This window comes from Chrysoperla carnea, chromosome 3, assembly GCF_905475395.1.
Source record: "Chrysoperla carnea chromosome 3, inChrCarn1.1, whole genome shotgun sequence".
Classification (NCBI taxonomy): domain Eukaryota; kingdom Metazoa; phylum Arthropoda; class Insecta; order Neuroptera; family Chrysopidae; genus Chrysoperla; species Chrysoperla carnea.
The window spans coordinates 87,512,662-87,536,245 of record NC_058339.1 but is presented as its reverse complement, the minus strand read 5'-3'; the positions used below and the strand labels follow the sequence as shown (position 1 = coordinate 87,536,245).

At 28.7% G+C, this 23,584-nt stretch overlaps 1 protein-coding gene across 1 annotated transcript in view; it reads left to right on the top strand.

Moving 5' to 3' along the window:
• LOC123294753 (inositol hexakisphosphate kinase 3) overlaps nucleotides 1-23,584 on the top strand; it is a 112,641-nt gene that overhangs the window by 1,242 nt on the left and 87,815 nt on the right. The window contains exon 2 of the mRNA XM_044875891.1: nucleotides 21,515-21,560. The gene's annotated coding sequence lies outside the window, so the exon portion shown is untranslated. The remainder of the gene's footprint in view (nucleotides 1-21,514; nucleotides 21,561-23,584) is intronic.

Sequence of the window (23,584 nt, the reverse complement as noted above, 5' to 3'; positions counted from 1 at the left end):
CCATCTATTTGTTCTGGGACATTTTAGTTCGTCCTGCTATAGTTATTACGGCTTGCGCAAGCGAGATGGTCCAAAATGGATATTGTACACTTCATTTATGCAGTTGCTGAATGCCTCGGATCTCTCGGGAGTCCTATTTTTCTTCATTTCTGTCTTCTCTATGAAATATTTACTAATTTTCAGGGAAATAATGATAAATTTAGAAATGCATCTAAAACTTTTATAGTTGAAAAATAAGATGATTAATTACTAATCAAAAATCAATAAAATTTTTTTGAAAAAAGAAAACTAGTTTAAACTAGTTTTGATCGCATTATCATAATAAATAACTTGCAATTTTAAGTGCAAAGGATTATCTGAAGTGAACTAACTATTGAATGTAATGTACCGTTAGTTATGTACTTGACCTTTTTATTATTATCATTCAATAAAGACCAGAAACACAGCACATCCATCCATGTAATACATGACCGTCGACTGACTACCACTACACTAGTGACATTCAGTAAGTCTAAGTAAACTAGTACAGCGAAAAAGGACATATTCGTTAAGGAAAATTGTGCTTTTTCTTTTATCAATCCTAGAGGCTCAGTTGGTTAAACGCCATCACAATAAAATTAAGGACCTCGCAAGATTAGATAGGAAAATCTTTTTTTAACTCATCCTAAAATGTTCTTTCGATCATTCTGATCAAAAACTCTCAAGACCACAAAAATTTAAGAGTAGTTTCCGAACTACGGGTGATCAAAGCTACGAATATAATATAGTTTTAGTATATGACTAGGAAAATGGCTTTCACATAATTTTTATATACCATGTATATATGAAATATACATAGTATATTAAGTTTAATCCCAAGTTTGTAACGCTTAAAAATAATGATGCTAGGAAAAAAATTTTGTCATAGGTGTTCATAAATTCATCTAATTAGTCCATTTCCGGTTGTCCGTCCGTCCGTCCGTCTGTGGACACGATAACTCAAAAACGAAAAAAGATATCAAGCTGAAATTTTTACAGCGTACTCAGGGCGTAAAAAGTGAGGTCAAGTTCGTAAATGAGCATCATAGGTCAATTGGATCTTGGGTCCGTAGGACCCATCTTGTAAACCGTTAGAGATAGAACAAAAGTTTAAATGTAAAAAATGTTCCTTATCAAAAATTAGGGGCGCCAATTAGGCGGAAATTTTATAATATGTACTATACTTGATTATCAGTTATGTATGTGTCACATGTTTGTATGTGTTATGTGATAAAGAAATCAACACTGACTATGCATGGTATTTCAACAATTAACTCAGTCAATTGTTTGTTTTCACTTGTTTTTTCTACAATATTCCACTTGACGACACTAATTATGTGCTCTTAAAATAATGAAAACAATAAACATTTATCAATGATAAAAATTATTAATAAATAAAAAATTATTTGCATTTGACACGTTTAAATCAAATTCAATTAATTAATATCCTTTTTAATTAAAATATACAATCTATTGTTAATTTCCATAAATGAAACGAATGAATTATGTCATTTTAAAACACGAATAATTAGTATGAGGGTAGGTAGGATCAGAGATAGAGTACACAAAAACCGATGAGAAATCGGTTTATTTTAAAACAGCTCAACATTCGATAGTAACCAATCTCTCCGTGAGTTATGACTCTTTTTATGAAGTTTAAAATCATTTTGTACGTGTCAATTTATTGTTCAAAAATAGATTTACTAAATCATTAAATCGGAAGTTGTTTGTTTTTCATCCAACATCCGGGAGTATGCCCTTGAGGACATCCCAATCTTAATACTGTTGCTATTCAAATTCAGTCAGATATTGCAATTACTATCAATAAATTCGTACGTCGATCAATATGCACAAGTAAAAACAAAAACTGTTTAAGTTATTTTGGCAAGCATTTCAATTGACTTGGCCAAATAAACTAATTTTGACTTGTTGTCAATCTAATTGATCACATATTTTAAAACAAATATCTGTTATATATAATTCAAATTCCTCGCACAAATTATTACATAGTGTTCACTGAAATTTTAATACAAAGTCTCTTTATAATAGAACACAATCTCAGTTCATGCTTAATATATATATAATCGACATGTGTATATCTTGTGAGAAATATTCACCTTTCATAGGGACAGGTGGTCATAGACAACTAATTCCAACATGTTTTATCATATGAGCTATATGAGCTCCGAAAAATAATTACTCGATTCATTGGATGTCACTACAGTAGATAATTTTTAAATTAAAAAGAATAGGCAATGACTGTTACAAAAACGTTATATGTAAAATATAAACTCTTCTACAGAAAAGTGTATTTTCTGTAGAAAATGTTTAGAGTAGGCTTTGCTTATTTCTAAGCAATTTGTCTATGCTCGATAAATAAACCAAATAACGAAAATTTCTTTTGAAATGTAAATTATAAATAATTTAATAAAGTTTATATATATATAATATAGTATTTATAGTATAATATAAATATTTATTATCTATGCAGGTGGTTCTGTTAAAATTATAAAGATTTAAATTTATTATTTCGATACGGAACCCTAAAAATGACACATTCAGTAAAAATTTTCTTCTTTGGAATATTTAGTGCAAAACTACTTTTAACAAATACGGATAAGTTTTCATGAAACATACGGTATATAATAATATTGAATATAAAGTAATAATCTTTGTAATGATTTGGATTACTGACCTATGTGAATTATTTTAATTAGTTTCATATCCACAAATGAAAATGTTACTTCATGTATGTATCATGTTTGTTTTTAATAGCCCACTGTACAAAATTTGTTACTTTCACGTCAAATGTTAGAGCATTAACTGTGAGGGCTTTTATATTTAATTTAATTTTCAATCATCTGGAACGTTATTTAGTGATTGTACTTCGTGCTCCTTTCTTTGATCCATAAATACATAAAAATCGTATACAAATAACCACAACATTTCACTATAAAAATAATAATAGACGCCACTAAGATAACATTTCAATAAAAATTTAACGAATGGAATGATATTTTTATTCATGTATTTTGATATATTTTGTTGAGGGGCTCGATCATCACATGCCTCCAATATTGTAAACGACATAATAAACATCATGTCACGATATAATATTCTGTGTATTGACGTCATTAGAATTTTATTTATCGCATAGAATGACCATCATATGTCCGTCAAACAATAGGCAGAATATATGTGTATTGATTTGACTTTGGACACAAATAATATTGTTTTTTTGTGAATAACAAAACTAATTCATTTAAATAAAAGAATTCTTTGGTAAACAACATTTTTAAAGAAATTTAAATATTGATTCATCTTTATGTAACATAAATGAAATATTATTGGAACTTTGGAACATGTTCAAATGTTGTTTTTAATTAATAACAAGTGAAAACAAACAATTGACTGAGTTAATTGTTGAAATACCATGCATAGTCAGTGTTGATTTCTTTATCACATTACACATACAAACATATGACACATACATAACTGATAATCAAGTATAGTACATATTATAAAATTTCCGCCTAATTGGCGCCCTCACGGGTAAACAGTGATGTTTACGAAAAAATGTTTCAAACAAAAGTTGTTTAATTTGATAAGGAACATTTTCTTCATTTAAACTTTTGTTCTATCTCTAACGGTTTACAAGATAGGTCCTACGGACCCAAGACGCAATTGACCTATGATGCTCATTTACGAACTTGACTTCACTTTTTACGTCCTGAGTACGCTGTAAAAATTTCAGCTCGATATCTTTTTTCGTTTTTGCGTTATCGTGTCCACAGACGGACGGACAACCGGAAATGGACTAATTAGGTGATTTTATGAACACCTATGACAAAAATTTTTTCCTAGCATCATTATTTTTAAGCGTTACAAACTTGGGACGAAACTTAATATACTATGTTTATTTTATATATACATGGTATAATAAACTTGGTATGTTTCAATAGTGTTTCTTTCATGTTCTCCGCAAGGCTGAGTGCCATTGACCGTTGTTTACTTTTTTAATGTCGATTGTATTTTTTTTTTTTTCGCTCAAGGATGTAATAAAATAAAAGCATAGACATTTTCGTATACAAGATCAAAGAAAATTGCATCTTTTTTATTACCGATTTGACAATCTTTACTCCGACGTATCAATAAATTATTCATCTAATTACGCTATTGTTGTGTAAAAGAGGAAGTTTTATAGACACAAAAATAATAAAATAAAATGTGTATATATTTTTAATTTCAATTGTTTTGTGAAAATTTCGAAAAACTTTAAATATAAAATAATATTATTTCATGTATAAAATTAATAACTGTCATTTTATTTTCATTTTTTATATTTTTATTTTATAAAAAATAGCCTTCAATTAATTCTTTATTTACCTATGTCAATAAAATAATGTTAATGTATTACTACAATAGAATTATCACTGACGCAAAACGCATTCTACAAATTTATAACCAATGAAACATTAGCATTATTTATTTTTATGGTTTTACAAAAAAAAAAAAAACAATATTGACAAAGTTATTACAAATAACTTGGGGCATATGGCTTCAGCGGCGCTGCATATGCAGCCCAAAATTTTTTAAAATGCTTCTTTTGGCTTAAAATTGTAATCTAATTTGCTAATAAATACCTATTTTTGATCGCTGAATACGAATCCGATGTCCGCTGAACACAAATTAGATCACGTATCTCAAAAATCGTGCCATTTTTATCCGAATAAATTTCACTTTTTGGCACAAAAACGGAAAATTAAGTATTTATCGTCCAAACTGTTATCTCAGAAGTATTTTTGGTCGTTAAATACGAATTTGATGTCAGATTAACGGATTATGTCACGAATTCTGAAAATCGTGCCATTATTGGCTAAGAATTTAATTTTTTTGGCATAAATACTTAGTCTGCTGCTTTTGTGCTAAAAAGTGAAATTCTTGGTTATAAATGGCACGATTTCGGAATACGTGACATAATCTATGAATAGTGTTCACAGATATATTATACAGTAGAATCTCGATAAGTTAAAGTCCAAGGGAAACACAAAATATTTTAAGTTATAGAGGTTTTAAGTTATCAAGTGTCTATGTTAGGTAAAGGTTAATATAGAAGTATGTACATGTTTCTATGTACCCTAGTTAATATAGAGGTATGTACATGTTTCTATGTAGTTACTGAGGGCCTATACAGAGATTATTTATTTAAGTTATAGAGGTTGCGTCTTTTAAGTTATAGAGGTTTTGGGCTCTGATGGGAAGGGAACATAGTATTTTTTGAAGTAACAGAGGTTTTTATGTTACCGAGGTTTAAGTTATCGAGATTCTACTGTATTTCAGTGATATATCATATTTTACAGCAGTGCGCCAGCCGTTGAATAGTTAGTGGGATGGAAAATTGAAAGTCGAAAATTTAAACTGTAATGTATAATGTATGTGATATATGCCGTGATATAAAAAGTGATTCACAACTTTTTTGGGCTGACGTAATTGAGTTTATTAGGATTCTTAAACAACTACGGTTTTTTATACATTTATGTTTTTGCAGAGGTTTCATATCACAGAATGTTCGATTTACATCTAGGTATATAAATATCACGAGTATGACAGAATACATGCCTTAGGCAATGCATCTATGTGACAGGTATTATATACATGTGTTGAAGCTTCGATATGCGTTGAGATAGTTGTAAGACGCTTGAAGAGTGGGAGTTTCTTAGTTGAATAGATAGAACTACAACAGATAAGCCACGATACAAGTCACTTTTGCAATTTTATATTACACCTATAATATCTCTTACTTAGACATTGCTTAACGCATGTACTCTATCATACTCGTGATATTTATATTCCTAGATGTAAATCGAACATTCTGTATATTTTACATGGTATACTTGATGACTTTAATATAAAAGTTATTCATTGTGAATCACTTTTTACATCAAATTCGAAGAAAAACTAACTTTTTCCCGGATACTATTCATTCTCAATTACCTACATGTTAAAATAATGAATGATAATGAATAATGAATGAAGGTCATAAAATATTAATAATATCATAAAACAGCTAATAATTTCATTATTAGCAATCAATAAATGATTTTTTTGTAATGGTTTTAGTGATTTTCCTCTTCAGTTTATATAATCAGTCTATTATTTTCTTCTGGTAACCTTCTTTACAGATTATTCATCAAATTTTTTTTTAAATTTATTGTATGCACAAGGTTGTTGCATTTTAATAATTGCAATAAGCGTAAAATTGATTATTAATTTTACATTTTACAATAATTGTTAGTGGTTATGTAATATCGCTATTTCAATTCAATTCTTATAAGCCAATTAGCTACACGTGATTGAAATAAATTACAAAGATTTTCAAGGTTGATAGCTCATTATACCATGTATACATGAAATATACATAGTATATTAAGTTTAGTCCCAAGTTTGTAACGCTTAAAAATAATGATGCTAGGAAAAAAATTTTGTCATAGGTGTTCATATAATCACCTAATTAGTCCATTTCCGGTTGTCCGTCCGTCCGTACGTCCGTTTGTGGACACGATAACTCAAAAACGAAAAAAGATATCGAGGACGTAAAAAGTGAGGTCAAGTTTGTAAATGAGCATCATAAGTCAATTGGGTCTTGGGTCCGTAAGACCCATCTTGTAAACCGTTAGAGATAGAACAAAAGTTTAAATGAAAAAAATGTTCCTTATCAAAAATTAAACAACTTTTGTTTGAAACATTTTTTCGTAAACATCACTGTTTACCCGTGACGGCGCCAATTTATCGGAAATTTTATAATATGTACTATACTTGATTATCAGTTATGTATGTGTCACATGTTTGTATGTGTAATGTGATAAAGAAATCAACACTGACTTGACTATGTATGGTATTTCAACAATTAACTCAGTCAATTGTTTGTTTTCACTTGTTTACATACAGATCCGACGATCCTATGGTGGCCAGAAAACTAGAATTTTTACCTCCTATTAAAAAACTCTTTTAAATAAAATTACTCAATGTAATGTCTTACTCCTTGTTATTTCTTACCAATTTTACCTCCTGTTGTCATGTTGAAAATATCTGGAAATAAAGATATGTATTCTAGAAAATATCGTATTTGTATGGAAAGACGCTGGGTGAAAAAGCACTTATTGTTTTAAAATATGTAAATACCACCCCTCCTCTAAATATTAAGTACCCTTTCACGTCTACTTATAACATATTTATGTCATTCTGCTCTGGGTATAATAATTAATGTATTCATAAAGTGATGATAAAGATTATTATATCAATATCATAATAATGTCATTCATATACTTTTTTATACTTAAGTACCTGCTAGCTAGCTGGTTGGAGCTGGTTGGTCGGATTGGTACATATATTCCTACTTAACACATTTTCCTTCTAATTATCGTATATTTGCTATAAATAGCATCCCTATTATAATATGGCTACAGTGTGTTAATTTATATATTGTAATTGTGAAATAATTAGGAAAAAAAAGTCATGTGTAATTTGTATTATGAAAAACGTGACCGTTTAATGATTACTAAACAAATGTAATTTTCGTATGGAAACTTTGATTATTAAACACATCCTATAATTTTTCTTCTTGAGCGTGAACAAATAAAAAAAATATATTTTCTCTATTTTGATGCTGCTTTCAATATTTCGAAAACCAATACAGAATACGAATTTTTTTTTCTTACTTTACGTCTACATTCATGAAGTTTTCATCAAAGTTGAAGGTTAGGTTAGGTTAGAGTGACTGTCCTGGGGTGGAACACACTTAGACCATAGGATCAGTTGTGATACCGAAAAAGGGTTGGCCCATCCCCGGCCACTACTCCATGAATCATTTGGAGCTATTTAAGAACAGCGGGAGTGCTTTGGCGTCGATGGGCTGTAGGTAGGAGAGGTCGTCGAAGCGAGACTGGCTCAAGTAAGTCCATCTTCTCATGATAAGAGCTGGGCAGTGACATAGATGATGAGACATTCTATCCTCCTTTTTACCACTGTGACAGCTCCTGGAGTAATCGCGATACACTGCCAGGCCCAGTCGTTCTCCGCCCAGCAGGCTTGCTGCGCCCAACCAGTGTCCTGTCAAAGCCGCAACAACTTTGCTAACAGAGGCCCTTGGAAGTGATATAAGATCTTCGGAACGCCTACGATATTGTACTCAGACCATATTTGTCTTGTATTACCACAAGTACGTTCCTCCCTCCATCTAAAATTGACCTTTTTTAAGATATTCTCTTTGAGAAGCAACTTGCAGTTCGCATATGGAACTCAAAGTTGAAAATAAGATAAAAATAATTTCAACCCTAAATGTATCCTGATCGTACATCCCTTATATGGATGGAGATGTTACGTAGGTAGTATTTGTTGAAGCGTTGAGAAAAAATACAATCTAAAATTACTAATAATAATAACAATCGAACCCTATTCTCATATTTCTATCATCCCAACACAATTGGAAAAAGCTAATATTAAAATATCTTATTAGATTTCCTAAACATTAAGCGACTATTTCAAGTAAATTAATTATCTTCTAATAATAAAATGAAAATTGCTTTCATAAAACTTCAGTTATCAGCGGATAGAGACCCGTTTTATTTTATAATAGACATTCTCAGCACTAGCTTAATAAGATGCATAAATAAGACACAAAGATCGCTTGTTCTCCTGTAACTGTTTTCGCTTTTAGAGCTTCATAAAATGTAAATTTATCTAAAGCCTGTGTAGCAACGTAATAACCACTCTGTAAAAGTAATTAAAGAATTCTTAGAAAGCTCATTAGAATATGTATTAGTGGCTTTTTTTTTCTACATTACCGTACTTACTACCTCCTTATTCTTGCATTTGAAGAGAAACTTTTACATAGAATTTTTATTTAGATTAAGTAGAACTTGTTTCTATGTGAATTTTTTTTTTGCTTCAATTGAAACAATTTATTTTTATAGTTTTCCAAGAAAAAAACATTTTTAATTTAAGAAATAGATATTTATCGTTAAAAGAAATGTATAAGGCTTAAATTAGAATTGAGAATTCATTTATTTTTCGTATTTTATTAATTAAAGGTTGAAATTAACTAATTAAAAATGTAATCAAAATATTAAAATTTAAATTGATTTAATAACTTTCCATCTAAAAAACAGTTTTCTTCTATTAAAATTGATTCAACTTTTTCATATAACCTACTCAAAAACATCGATTTTGAAACATGGTGACGTCACATTAGGGAAAATTAACTTTAGTTTATAAGTAACATTTTTGAAGTTTTTTTTTGTTGTTTATCTAACGGTTTACTAAACCCAATTGACATGTTGCTCGTTTAAGAATTAAAACTTATTTTTAGCGTATTGAGCCCGCTATTAAAATAGCAGATTGATATCTCTTTTCGTTGTTGAGTTATTGACGGACGGACGAACGGACAAACGAATATGGACTAATGTGACAATTTTATGAACACTTAAATTGGGACTAAAATTAGTATACCTTGATATATATTTGCTCACGTTTTCTTTTTATGTGATGGCCCTCAGATCTAATCAAATTTTCTAAAATAGACTAGCTTGATACTCGTCCGCTTCTCTGGGCTTAAAAGTAAAAATCACTGCTTTATAGCCTCTACCCTCTCTTGCTATGCACAGTTTTAAAATTTGTTAAAAGTAAAATAGTCATAATTCATTGAGTATATCAGAAAAGTTGGCCATGATTTGTTTGACATTTACTATTTTAAATTTTTACAGAATAATTTACTCAATGGTTCAAAATGATGATCATAAATCTGCTCCATTTATAATTATCATTTTTAACCATAAATTAAAGATTTTCGTCCAGTATCTGCCGACGTAAATCCAATCTTTTAATTAAAATTTATTTAATTATTTTTCGGAGAACCGATTTCTTTTCTTCATTCCGCCAAATATATGACGCCATACCGTTGATTTGCTATCCAATATCAGATTCTGAAAACTACTTAACTTTTTGTAGAGCTTTTCTTGTTAATTTAATAAATGTTTATTAAATAAAATTCTACGTATTCTATACCATCTCTACTATCAATAGATTCTAGGTAGGGTTTTATTTTCTAGGTTACGTTATAAGAGAATGGTTCAGTATAATCACACGGATATATTTTCTACAGAATAATACATCCATCTCATTTGCACTCATATAGTCTTCGATTATGTTAATCATGTTGACTTGTTGTTGGTTGGTGTGGTTTTAGATTGTACAGACTGCGGTAAAAAGAAATTGATTTTTTTGTTTGTTCATTTTCATTTCATATAATTTTCCATTCATCGTTTTGTTTATAAGCTCTTTCATTGAAGCTTACAGCGTATACTTTACTTGTATTTTAATACTTAACACATATAGGGGAAGGTGTATTACATATAATAAAAATTTATATTTAAGGGGTTTTTAAAGCCATGCATTAAAATATCACAAATGAAATTTCCTTTGTTTATAACAATTCCTCAACCCTAACTATTTTTTTCGACAATTTATATGTTAAACATCCTTTGATTAACATGTGTGCACCACGCATGATACATGAAGTTTATCAGCATAGTGTACCATGGGTCACACCCTATTATACGTAAAATCATATCCTGAACATTCGCTTTTCAACATGAAATAGTTGCAGTTCATTCTAGGGAACATCACCATAGAAGGTATTTCATTGAAAGAATGAAAGTCCTCGACATTTCTCGTGTAGGCATCACCTATTTTGAACGTCCAGCAACCGTTTCCACTGGTACTGTTAAAGAATTGACGTGAATGATACCTTTTTTCCCACTTTTACACTTATACCAATTATAGTAGGAAATCTATAAAAGACAACCATACAATAATGCATGTATGAGTACCTTAAATTATTATTTTCTTATAAAAAAAATTTTGTATGATTAAAAAATTTTAAAAATTTGATCAATTTTTTCCAAAAATTACAAATAAATATACATATTTTTAAAATGCACATTTTGTGCAAAAGTTTAACAACCTGATAGACATTCTCCTAAAGTTTTAAGAAAAAATATTTCTAAGGAATGGAGGAAGGAAGTTTTAGTCGGAATTGTACATTTTATTTTACCAAGTTTATGAAGATGCAATTTCTCCAACTCATGTTACTATTTTTTCAAAAACATGGTGATGGTGAAAATTTAAGCTGATTCCTGAGAATTATATTTCCTAATGTTGTTAATTTCGTAAAGTTCTTGACCACCTAATAAATGTGTGAAAATACTTTAAGAGTGAAATATGGTACTGTTAACTTACTAACAACCAATGGTTTACGTTGAATATAGTTTATAAAACAAAATGCAATAGTCACTTGTAAATTGACAGAAAAATAAAAATTTAATTAAATTTTTAGTTAATTCGAAAACGAAACCACATTAACAAACAGTCTTCAACCTACCTACATTCTGATAAAATATTCTCATCAATACATAGTATAAAACAAAGTCGCTTCCGTCTGCTTGTTCCAAATCCTAGTGTATTCTTAGATCTTCTACGCAACGGATTTTGATGCGGTTTTTTCTAATTAATAGAGTGATTCAAGAGGAAGGTTTTTATAGGATATGTGGATTGCATATGAAGTGAAATTGAAGTTCCCCAGCGAAGCGGGTAGTTCACAGCTAGTTTCAATATAAATGTTGTCTAGTAAATAAAAGTATGTGATTGGTACTACACATTACCCTATACATTAAAGCTTTATATCAATATTAATTTAATTGCGTTTTACTTGTGTTGTGCAAACTGGATGTTTTATAAAACATGCGACCATGTAAATTATTTGTTTTATGTACTTTTGGGAATTATAATTTATTATGGACGAGGTTAAGGTCATAAGGGCACTACCGTGTCGTAGGGAGATAGAAATCTGAATTTTTAGTACCTATTTTATTAATCGTTACTTACCAAATAAGGTGTTTGGCGTATAAATTTTGTGTATTGATCTATTAAAACAGTTTAAAATCTATGATAATTGTACCAATAAGTATAAAAACTCCGCCGCTTAACAGTTTAGTAAAAACAAAATTATGATTTATGAACTTGGATTTTCGCGAAAAACCATTAAAAATTCCAACAGTCTAGTAGCCTCTAAAAAGAAATCGGCTTAAACTATTGTCTTTATCGAAAAATTTCCTTGCGTGATAATACAATTATTGAATTGAATTTTTTTTCAACTTAAGCTTTATTTGACTCTTCAATATCTTGTCTAAAAAGTTGTTACTTTGTGATCAATCTTTTGATACACTGAAAAAAAAAATTAAAATACTGACAACCTCAACCCGAAATTGCCCGTTTAATATTGAAATAAAGTAAAAATACTTTCAAACAATTTCTTAATGATAGGAACAAGTACAGCTAAATATTTGTATTTACAATAGAATGGAATTGAATTTAAAATATCAATTAATTGATACAAAATCACTGAAGTTAAATAAACAAAATCATTACTTCTATGAAAGAGATTGATTTTAGTTTAAAGTCATGCATTTTATTGATGGAAAATAAAATTGTACTTAGTTGGAATTTATAATCGTATAAATAAAGCAAATAGACGAATTAAAAGAATATAAGATTTGGTTATTACGAACACATACCTGTCATAACTAGTTTATATGTGGTTGGCACAACTACATGAAGATTGTTGTTACTAAATTATAGAAAGTTTGAAATAAACTTATTGATTATTTTTATTATATATACCATATTTTGATACATACAAAAATGGAGCAAAGTTGGTACAGCGGTGGACTTATGACATTATAATCAATAGTGTTCCATGGTCGCTGATTCAAGTCCGAATTACCCGAATTTTTTTTTTAAATAAATATAATAAATCTGCCCATGTGGTTGTGGCTATCACATAAGTATTTTGTTATAGTATTTATAAGTGGTAAAACCAATCAAAAAAAGATTGTTTAAAACTATGTTATGCATTTCAAAACAACAATATTTGAATGCGTTTGTGTCAACTTCACCACTCAACCCCGTACGGTAGTTGTATCACAATCGCGATGAGGTTGTGACAACCTCATATCGATAACAGTATTTCATTCCTTGCGTATTTAAGTAAAAAAACATGTACAACATTGCTTTCGATTCATGTTTTTCTATTATAACAACGAAACACCTACTTATTGATTGAAAAATTTAAACAATTCACTCATAAAATAAATATTTTACAAAAAAGAAATGGTTTTAACAGAAATATTCGAGGTTTTCTATATTAAAAATTATATAAACATAATATTTTCTCTCAAACCACTGTATACATGGAGTTGAATAGAACGAACCTCATAGAAAATTCTCATTCATATTATACGAAAATTGTTTTTAGTGTTGTAAAAGGCGGACATTATACAGCCGTGTGTGTAGGCGATGGAAAATCAATGCTCTTTGTATATAATATTTAACAAACACTATACTCCTTTTTAGTGATGGGAAAATATGTTTTTAAAATATTATTCCCGTGAGTAGTTAGTTACATGCTAGCATGGTAATAATTTTCTGCTTACAGTCACACGAGTGAAGTACTTTTCTTTAAATTTAAAAAAAAAAAAAAAACAGATGAAAATTGTTAATAGTTAAAATTTTGAAAAATTGTTAAGGTAGTACGCGAACCAAGAATTCTAGGAATCAAATGAAAAAACCCTGCAAATTAATGTGTGTACAAATTCTAAAAATTATTTTTGCGATAACTCGTGAACTAACAATATCCCTTTTATTATTTCATAAAACGTAGTAGATAAAGTGTGCTAAATAAAAGTTCAAAACGCAATAACAAGAAAAACTGACACGACACTTAGTTTTTTCACTCTAATCAGAATTTATATGGTTTTTTTAACATTTTTCGTTTTGGCTTTAATAAAAAATAATTTAATTTCACTTTAATATAAAAAAAAAAAAAATATGAAAATGAAATGGTTCATTCACCGTTTATGGGTTTTAAAAAGAAACGCCTTCACTTTTATTTAAAAATAGTCCAAGTATATTTTACATGAGCGACAAGGATTACATTTACATGGATACCAAAGGATGCAATGGGTGTGGGTGTTGAAAAAGAAATGAAATACCAGACAATCTGGTAAAAAAAAGTCACTGTAGACTTAGGTGGATAGTTATTGCGAATAAAACGGTACATTATGAAATTATACATAATTTGGGTAGAGAAATTATCTAAGAACTTTTTTCTTTGTTCTAAACCGAAAGTAATATAATGTCTAACAAATTTCAAATATTGTTGTTTTGAAATTCACTATAATTATCACTAATAAATATTATAACAAAATACTTATGTGATTGTCACAACCACATGAGCAGGTTTATTAGGATTATTTAAAAAAGAAAATTAGATTTCTTCGAGTTGGATCAGAACCAGCGATATATAGATTGCTATTGATTTTAGTGTCTTATGTCCACTGCTGTACCGACTGCTCTACTGATGGTTGTCATAGATGGTTGTCATGTAGTTGACACAATCACATATGTACTAGACATGACACCAATATGTTCGTAATAACCCAATCCTATATTTAAAGCAAACGCAAAGAAATTTTCTTATAATTCATCGATTCGCTTTATATACACGATTATATATTCCAACTAAGTACAATTTTCTCTATCAACAAAATGCATGACTAAACTAAAATCAATCTTTTTCAAGTAATGATTTTGTTTATTTAACCTCAATGATTTTGTATCAATGAATTCATATTTTAAATTCAATCCAATTCTATTGTAAATACAAATATTTAGCTGTACTTGTTCCAGTCATAAGAAAATTGTTTGAAAGTATTTTTACTTTATTTTAATATGAACTGGCCAACTTCGGGATGAGGTTGTCATTATTTTATTTTTTTCAGTATACAAATATAGGTAAAACATATTTTATTATTGATTATTGATTTTCTAGTATATTTTCTATTTATATATGAAAATTGTGAATGAATTTCAATTGTTAGTTATTAAAGGTACTTCATCCTTGTTATACCATGTATATATGAAATATACATAGTATATTAAGTTTAGTCCCAAGTTTGTAACGCTTAAAAATATTGATGCTACGAAAAAAATTTTGGTATAGGTAAATCGATCCGAAATATCTTTTTTTTTCGAAAATTACTCGGCCAAATAATTTTTTACGATTTTTTTGAATTTTTCTAAGGGGTACCCCTTGAAAAAATTGCAAAAAATCGATACAAATTTATCGTCTCCAATTTCGATAAAACTCTTTATATAAGGTAATTTTGACCCAAAAAATACAAAAATCGGTTTCATTTAACGATTGGCCGAATAATTCTCGAGATAATACCGGAAATCGATCCGAAATATCGTTTTTTTCGAAAATTACTCGGCCAATCGCCAAATAAACTCGATTTTTGAATTTCTTGGGTCAAAATTACCTTATAAACTGAGTTTCATCAAATTCCGAAACAAATAATTTTTTACGATTTTTTCGAATTTTTCTAAGGGGTACCCCTTGAAAAAAATGCAAAAAATAGATACAAATTTATCGTCTCCAATTTCGATAAAACTCTTTATATAAGGTAATTTTGACCCAAAAAATACAAAAATCGATTTCATTTAACGATTGGGCGAATAATTCTCGAGATAATACCGGAAATCGATCCGAAATATCGTTTTTTTTCGAAAATTACTCGGCCAATCGCCAAATAAACTCGATTTTTGAATTTCTTGGGTCAAAATTACCTTATAAACTGAGTTTCATCAAATTCCGAAACAAATAATTTTTTACGATTTTTTCGAATTTTTCAAAGGGGTACCCCTTGAAAAAATTGCAAAAAATCGATACAAATTTATCGTCTCCAATTTCGATAAAACTCTGTAAATAAGGTAATTTTGACCCAAAAAATACAAAAATCGGTTTCATTTAACGATTGGGCGAATAATTCTCGAGATAATACTGGAAATCGGTCCGAAATATCGTTTTTTTTCCAAAATTACTCGGCCAATCGCCAAATAAACTTGATTTTTTAATTTCTTGGGTCAAAATTACCTTATAAACTGAGTTTCATAAATTGTATAGTATGTATGTTATGGTTATATCAGTTACTAGCGGCCCCGACGGACGTTGTCCCGTAAAAACGTAACTCCAATTCATGAATACCTATACTACGTTTAGCCTGTCCGCTAAACCCATCCCGCTAAACCCCAATTTAACTCCTATTTATTGGAGTGGCCTGACCTTTGATAGTAGAGCTCGCTGCGCTCGCATATGGCTCTAATAAATGCCTATTGACAATACCTGAATACTATTAAAAATACATAGTACACATAGTATACATAATGTGATATGATTTATATGCGCTCCCACCATTTAATGAAATTTCATTTTTTTGGTACGGAGCCCTCAAAAACAGTTGTAGTGGACCGAATGGTAAATCTAAACCATTCTCCAATCCCCTTGAACTCACACAAAAAATTTCAACGAAATCGGTCCAGCCGTCTAGGAGGAGTTCAGTCACATACAGACACACACAAGAAATATATATATTAAGATAGTATCAGACAGAGTAATCAACACTTTCCATACATGGTATTTCGACAATTAACTCAGTCAATTGTTTGTTTTCTCTTGTTCTTCTTCATTTCTGTTTTAGACATTTTCGTAATATTTATAGAATTTTATTGTTTGTTCTTCATAAATTAATGGGAAAAATATATGTTTCTGAAGTTCACGAAATATAAAACTAATTAAAAGTTCGATAATTAGTAACCGTTTAACGTTTTCACAAATTCAATTATAATCATTATATGTAGTTCACAATTTATTACAAAAGTAACCTTGGAAATATACCAGTTAGCAATGTTCTCATCGATGAAATATGTTTTTTCTACGAAATTGAAAATTCGATTAAATTTAACAATAATTAATAAAAATTTTGCCAATAAATCCTGAATTACAAAATGAAATGACCTCGCATTAGATATAATCTGCATTTCGGTCAAACTTTTTCAAATTTTGCGAGATGATAGTTTAAGTCATTCTGAACAAAAGTTCTCATGACCCCAAGTCATGAAAATGACAATCACATCAAAATTTTGTTATAAAATAATATATAAGTGATAGAACCAATCTAGTTGCATTTCAAAAAAACAATATTTGAAATTTGTATATTACTTTCATATAAACAACTCATGCGTTTGTGTCAACTTCACCACTCAATACCGTACGGTCCCATTCGCCATATTTGATCCCGCGCTGAAGTTAAAATATTCACATATCGGTTAATATTAAGAATTTTTATTTAAGTGTATACGCATTGCCTTAATGCCCGACCTTAATATATGATTTAATGTTGACCTTTAACACTTATCCTTTTTTTAAATTAATTTTTTTTTCTATGTTTTAATATTGTCTTAATATTGCACAACCATCTACTTTGCATCATTATGTCGAGGTATATGTATATATAGTTGAAATATTGAATAACGAAAACGGCGACACAGGTGTACTCAATACGGTCATTATACTTTGTATGTATAGTAAATATACAAAGGGTTTCAAGAATATCGAAAGTTAGGAAAACAAACTTTTTTCTATTAGGAATTTTCAATAGTTTTAAAGTGAGATTACTAATTTTTATCTATATTTTAACTCAAAACACAAGTAATTTGATAATTTAGTTGAGATGACATCAAATTTTGACAGAGCGTAATAAATAAAAATTACTAGCCAATTTACAAAGTAATTCATTACAGGGCAAACTCAGCAGAAAAGGGTCGATAAAGGAGTTACAAATGTTGGGTAAAAAATCCAACAGCTGAATGTTTGCCGGTGAAGTGGGGTGGGGATTTAGAGGGGCAACTTCTACATAATATTACATCAAATATGTAATTTGTATTGTATAAAAAATGACAAAATGAGAATAGATATGTTTGATTATTATATAATTTTCAGTTTTTTTGCAATTTTGCAATGGACATGAAAGAGAAAAATAATTTTTTTTTTAAATTTGATGACGTCACAAAGTACAAAAAACCTTTTTTTTGTTTTGATCATGTAGCCAAATTTGATCCGATTTGTAAAATATATACAAAATTTTTAAAATGCGGCCCATTTGAGTAGATTTAACATACCTGATTTATTAAAATTGGTTAAAATTTGGCTGTAAAAGAGATCAATTTTTCTGGATTTTGATAATTTTATCAAGTACAAAAAAATGATGTTTTGAATAATTTAGCCAAATTTCATGTGAAATTTTAATATTTCTAGGGAACCATTTCATGATTTCATTTCATTACATCTTTACCTCAAAAATACTCTTTAAAAAGAAGATAATTCCACCTACAATATTTTATAAACGCTCTATGTAGAAGAACGTTTATTGATTACATTTTTTTTAGTGTTCGTTGAATTGACTTGCAGTAAAATCCCCTGATATTGTTGGTTCGTTGTGTCATTCATAATAATTCTCTTGTAACCTTCACCTTTATATGTCATTATAAGAAATATCCAATCAGTCAATTATTTAGTATATGTATACGTATTACGTAAGCAATATGATTAGTTTTTTTTTTTTTTTAAGCATGGTAACATAAGTGCAGCCATTCAAATTCAATAAAGTATCTATAACGGATTAATTTCATAAATTTTAATGAGTTTGAAGTTATTTTTTATTCTTTAAATTAATATTTCTAGCATGCAAAAAGCATACACTGCAAATATTCTTAATACCAACCGATATGAGGTTGTCTCAATCTCATCGCGAGAAATGTGGCGAAATGGTGCCACGAATGTGATACAACTACCGTTCGAGGTTGAGTGGTGAAGTTGACACAAACGCATGAGTTGTTTGTATGACAGTTATTTATTTCTAATATTGTTGTTTTGAAATGCAACATAGTTTAAACTATCTTTTTTTGATTGGTTCTACCACTTATAAATATTATAACAAAATAGTGATGTGATTGTCACAACTACATGAGCAGGTAAAAAAATGAAAGGTTTATACCAGCTTATAGGTTTGTTTAAAAATAATTACTTCGAGTCGGATTTGAACCAGCGATATATTCATTACGATTGATTTTAGTGTACTAAGTCTACCGCTTAACCAACTGCGCTATCGATGCTTTTTTTTTTATTGCATGTATGCGTATATGCAAAAAATGATATATATTATAAAATATATCAATAAGTTTATTTCAAATCATGATATATCATGATATATCATGCTATGTTATTTAGTGTATTTTTATTTAATTAATTACTCTTTTAATTGATCGATAAGATACCCAAATTTTTTTTTGATTTAATAATATGTATCGTTAACTACAACATACTAAAAATTTGGATCATTTTTTTCTAATTTATTTTTTTCTATTACTGGTGAGGGATCCTCCTTAAATAATTATTTAATACCTCATATTTATAAATAGTGACCCAGCAAGTGACACTGAAGTCCGTTAAGCTCACCGCAACACCTTCTGCGCCCTCTATTTCAAAAACGGCTCAGCGTACAAAAAAAAGTTTCAGGAAACATTTGTAGAAAATTTTATCCTCTTTGACTTTAAATATCTAACGACGCGAACGCGTGATCATATGTGGCTTTTGAGGCAACATTTCCGTTAGATTCCGAGGTGAAATCCTAGGATGATTGGAGTATTTATATTTTCTCGTGCTTCAAGTTTTTGTTTATTAGGATACCTACTATTATTAGTGTTCAGGGTGTGTGTAAACAAGAATTTTTCCTACATTATCATGTTTTTCTTGCCAATAAAACTTTCTATAATATTAAAACATAAATTAATTTAGACATTCGACCTAGAATCTAGATATTATTATTAAATGTATCTATTCTAAACTAAAATATATTAATGAAAAATAAACAACCTTAATCATGTTAATTGTATTTTCTTATGAAATCAAAATATATGAGTTTACTTTAAATAATAAATTTTACATTATATGTAGAATAGTCACGAATCAATATAATTTAATAATAATAATAATAATAAATAAATGAATGTATATTTATTTAATTAATTCATTTTAATTTAACTTGAAAATGTAATTTTATTAAAATATCTTTATAAATTAAAATGTACAATCTATTTAATTTGCAAAATTGATACAATATTATATCATATAGGGTAGCGAAAAAATAAAGTTCGAAAACTAAAATCCCGACTCTCTTACAAAATCTTGCTCTTAAAAGTATGAAAACAAGAAAATATTTTCATCTGAAATTATTGTTGTTTTTCAATCCTTCAGAAATTGTGAGAATTTCTCTCATCACAAGATCAAAACCGGTCAGTTTACAGTAAATTTCATGATTTGACAATTTAAATTTTTATATTTTCTAAAAACTATGTTTGTTTGATTGTTTTCATCGCATGTTATATTTTTAAGAAGCAAACTTTCTGTAATTAATAAAGTAATATTTATGGCTTGAGTAGTAAAATATTATTGCATGACAAAAGCTATATTATACACAATTTAATATTTATATTAAACAAGTTTTAAATATTCATTTATATAATAGTTTTAATTGCTGGTATTATAACTACGTTTTAAACTGTTTTTGATAACAGTAATCAAACAAATTAACTATTATCCTACCTATCCTTTGTACAATAACCTCGCTTGCATCTATTTTAATCTAAAAATTGAATACGAATTTGTGTTATGTAAAACAGTCTCTATATTCGTAAAAACATTAAGGACATATGAAATATTTATAGTTAAAAAAAATTAATTTTTGATTTAAAGAAAAGTCAGCTCAACCGAAACTTCTAGGTACTTTTGAAGCAGTGGCGGATCCACCCATATAGGCATGCCCTTCTCTTAAATAGACTTATGATTTAATAAAATTAATAAAGAAAAATCAATAAATCCCTTTAAATAGTTAGTCTTTTGTTCCCAATTTTATACTAAACCCCCTAACTGATAATTTTTGGGGCGAACATTTTTTTTTTTTTAAATGCGTCTCAAAGCATATAGATTCCAAAAATCAATAACATTTTTTACATTTAAACTTCTGTTCTATCTCTAACGGTTTACAATTGACCTATGTTGCTCAATTACGAACTCGACTTCACCTTTTACGTCCTGAGTACGCTGTAAAAATTTCAGCTTGATATCTTTTTTCGTTTTTGAGTTATCGTGCTCACAGACGGACGGACGGACAAACGGAAATGGACTAATTAGAATACCTATACCAAAATTTTGTTGGTAGCATCAATATTTTTAAGCGTTACAAACTTGGGACTAATCTTAGTATACCTTGCATATTACATATATGCATGGTATAAAAATGCACTTATTGTGTATGTCTGTTTCAACATGCTTTATCGTCTCGTATTCATGCAAATATATGCTCAAACTGATTTTAGAATGGAATATTTCGAGTGAGAATTTAAAATAATATTTTTTAATTCATAATATTAATTTAAATATTTACTATTTTAATAAATTATTAATTTATTTAATATTTTGTTACAGATTTAATTTTGCAATCGTTCTAATGTAATTAAACTTATACTGCTTGGTAAGTACACCAATTATAATTTTTTTTTTTTTAATTTTTGCCTTTGTAGATTTAACAATGAATTTTGTGACGTAAATTATGTACTAATTAGCAGTTTAATTTTAATATAGAGTGTTATTGAAAACAATTTAATTAGTATTCTTACTCTGTGGGTAAAAAAATTGCTACCCGCTTCATTCTACTGGATTGGTTATAAAAACTTTACGCAAACAATCATCCTACGAATTCAATATTTTGTGAATTAATTATGAATTTCTACAAAAAAAATATTCCATCGTGATTTTTCTAAGAATTTTTTCAAACTGTTATGAAATAATAGTTTTTATTGACTAGCAAAAGTAATTCTTGGAATAACCAATTAATAAATAATTAATTTGAATTATTTAATATTTTTTCAATTCATGGGATATATCCATCGAATAGCTAAACTATGAAGGAAAACTTTTGCTGCTTTCTTGTAAATTACATCATTTCTTTAAGCTTCGTAAAAATCTAGCGTAAAGTTGCATGCCCTCAGAGGGTGGGAATGGTGATAGTGGAACTTATCCTGTATATTTTATGCGAATATCACGCGCACTCACGGGTAAACAGTGATGTTTACGAAAAAATGTTTCAAGCAAAAGGAACATTTTGATAAGGAACATTTTTTACATTTAACATTTTGTTCTATCTCTAACGGTTTACAAGATGGGTCCTACAGACCCAAGACCCAATTGACCTATGATGCTCATTTACGAACTTGACCTCACTTTTTACGTCCTGAGTACGCTGTAAAAATTTCAGCTCGATATCTTTTTTCGTTTATGAGTTATCGTGTCCACAGACGGACGGACGGACCTTTATGAACACCTATGACAAAATTTTTTTCCTAGCATCATTATTTTTAAGCGTTACAAACTTGGGACTTAACTTAATATACTATGTATATTTCATATATACATGGTATAAAAGAGTTGGTTTTATAAGCTTCAAATCATTTCTATGAAGAACAATTCACAATGATCTTATAACTTACATTTTAAATTGCTTCTATTATTTTAATAAAACACCTGTTTCCAAGGTAAGAAATTCTTTTTTTGTTTTGTTTGAAGTGTGTTGTCATGATGTCTGAATTTATTATATTTCAAGTAAGTATAATACCTAGAGCAAAGCTAATCCAATATAATTACATATTATCTTGGAATGGAAAATTTGCACGATTAAATTAATAAGTCATAATATTAGTAGATAATGATAATAGCAACATAAAATTATTTAATTAATTAAATATCATCTAATTATATGTTTAATAAACTTTTCATTTTATCTTAGAAACAAATATGTATACTTAGACAAAATCGTATTGTTTGTGTTAGAATTATGTACTCCTTTGTTCAATTTAAGCTTATTTCGTTTTTGGTTGAACGACACACAACCTTTAGTTACTCCATGGCGCAGAGTTCGAAACTCTTTTTGGTGAAATGTGTACTAGGCGAAACCTGGGGTCGGCTATTGTGGAAATTTTATTGTTTATATATGCCCGTATTAGTTAGTATTCAAATTGTCCAACTGGGAATCACAAAAAACAGGACTGTTAGATCAAAACTGATCAAAATCAGTTTATTGTAGCGATCTCAGATTAAAAATATTACTCGTATATTGACACGATAATTAGAGGTTCAAAAGAGTAGTTTCTAGGCCATTTTATTCTATACACATAAATATCTTGTTATGTAATTAAATAAAGATTACATTATATTTTGGTGTATATATTAAAATGGGCCATCCTGTATACAAACAGAGCCGATTCTTTGAAATAATTGATATAATTAGATAGATAGTTCATTCGTAAATTTGAACAGCATTCTTTTAAGTTACTGTGGTTTCTTTACATCTATTTATTTAACGCCTACTGAGACCCAGCTTGTTATCCTAATACTATTTAAAGTCACGCATTTTCGCATGAAAAATGATTTTCCCAATATTATATTTGTGACGATTACATCAGTCTTTTTGTCTATTTCGAAGAATAATACATTTACATA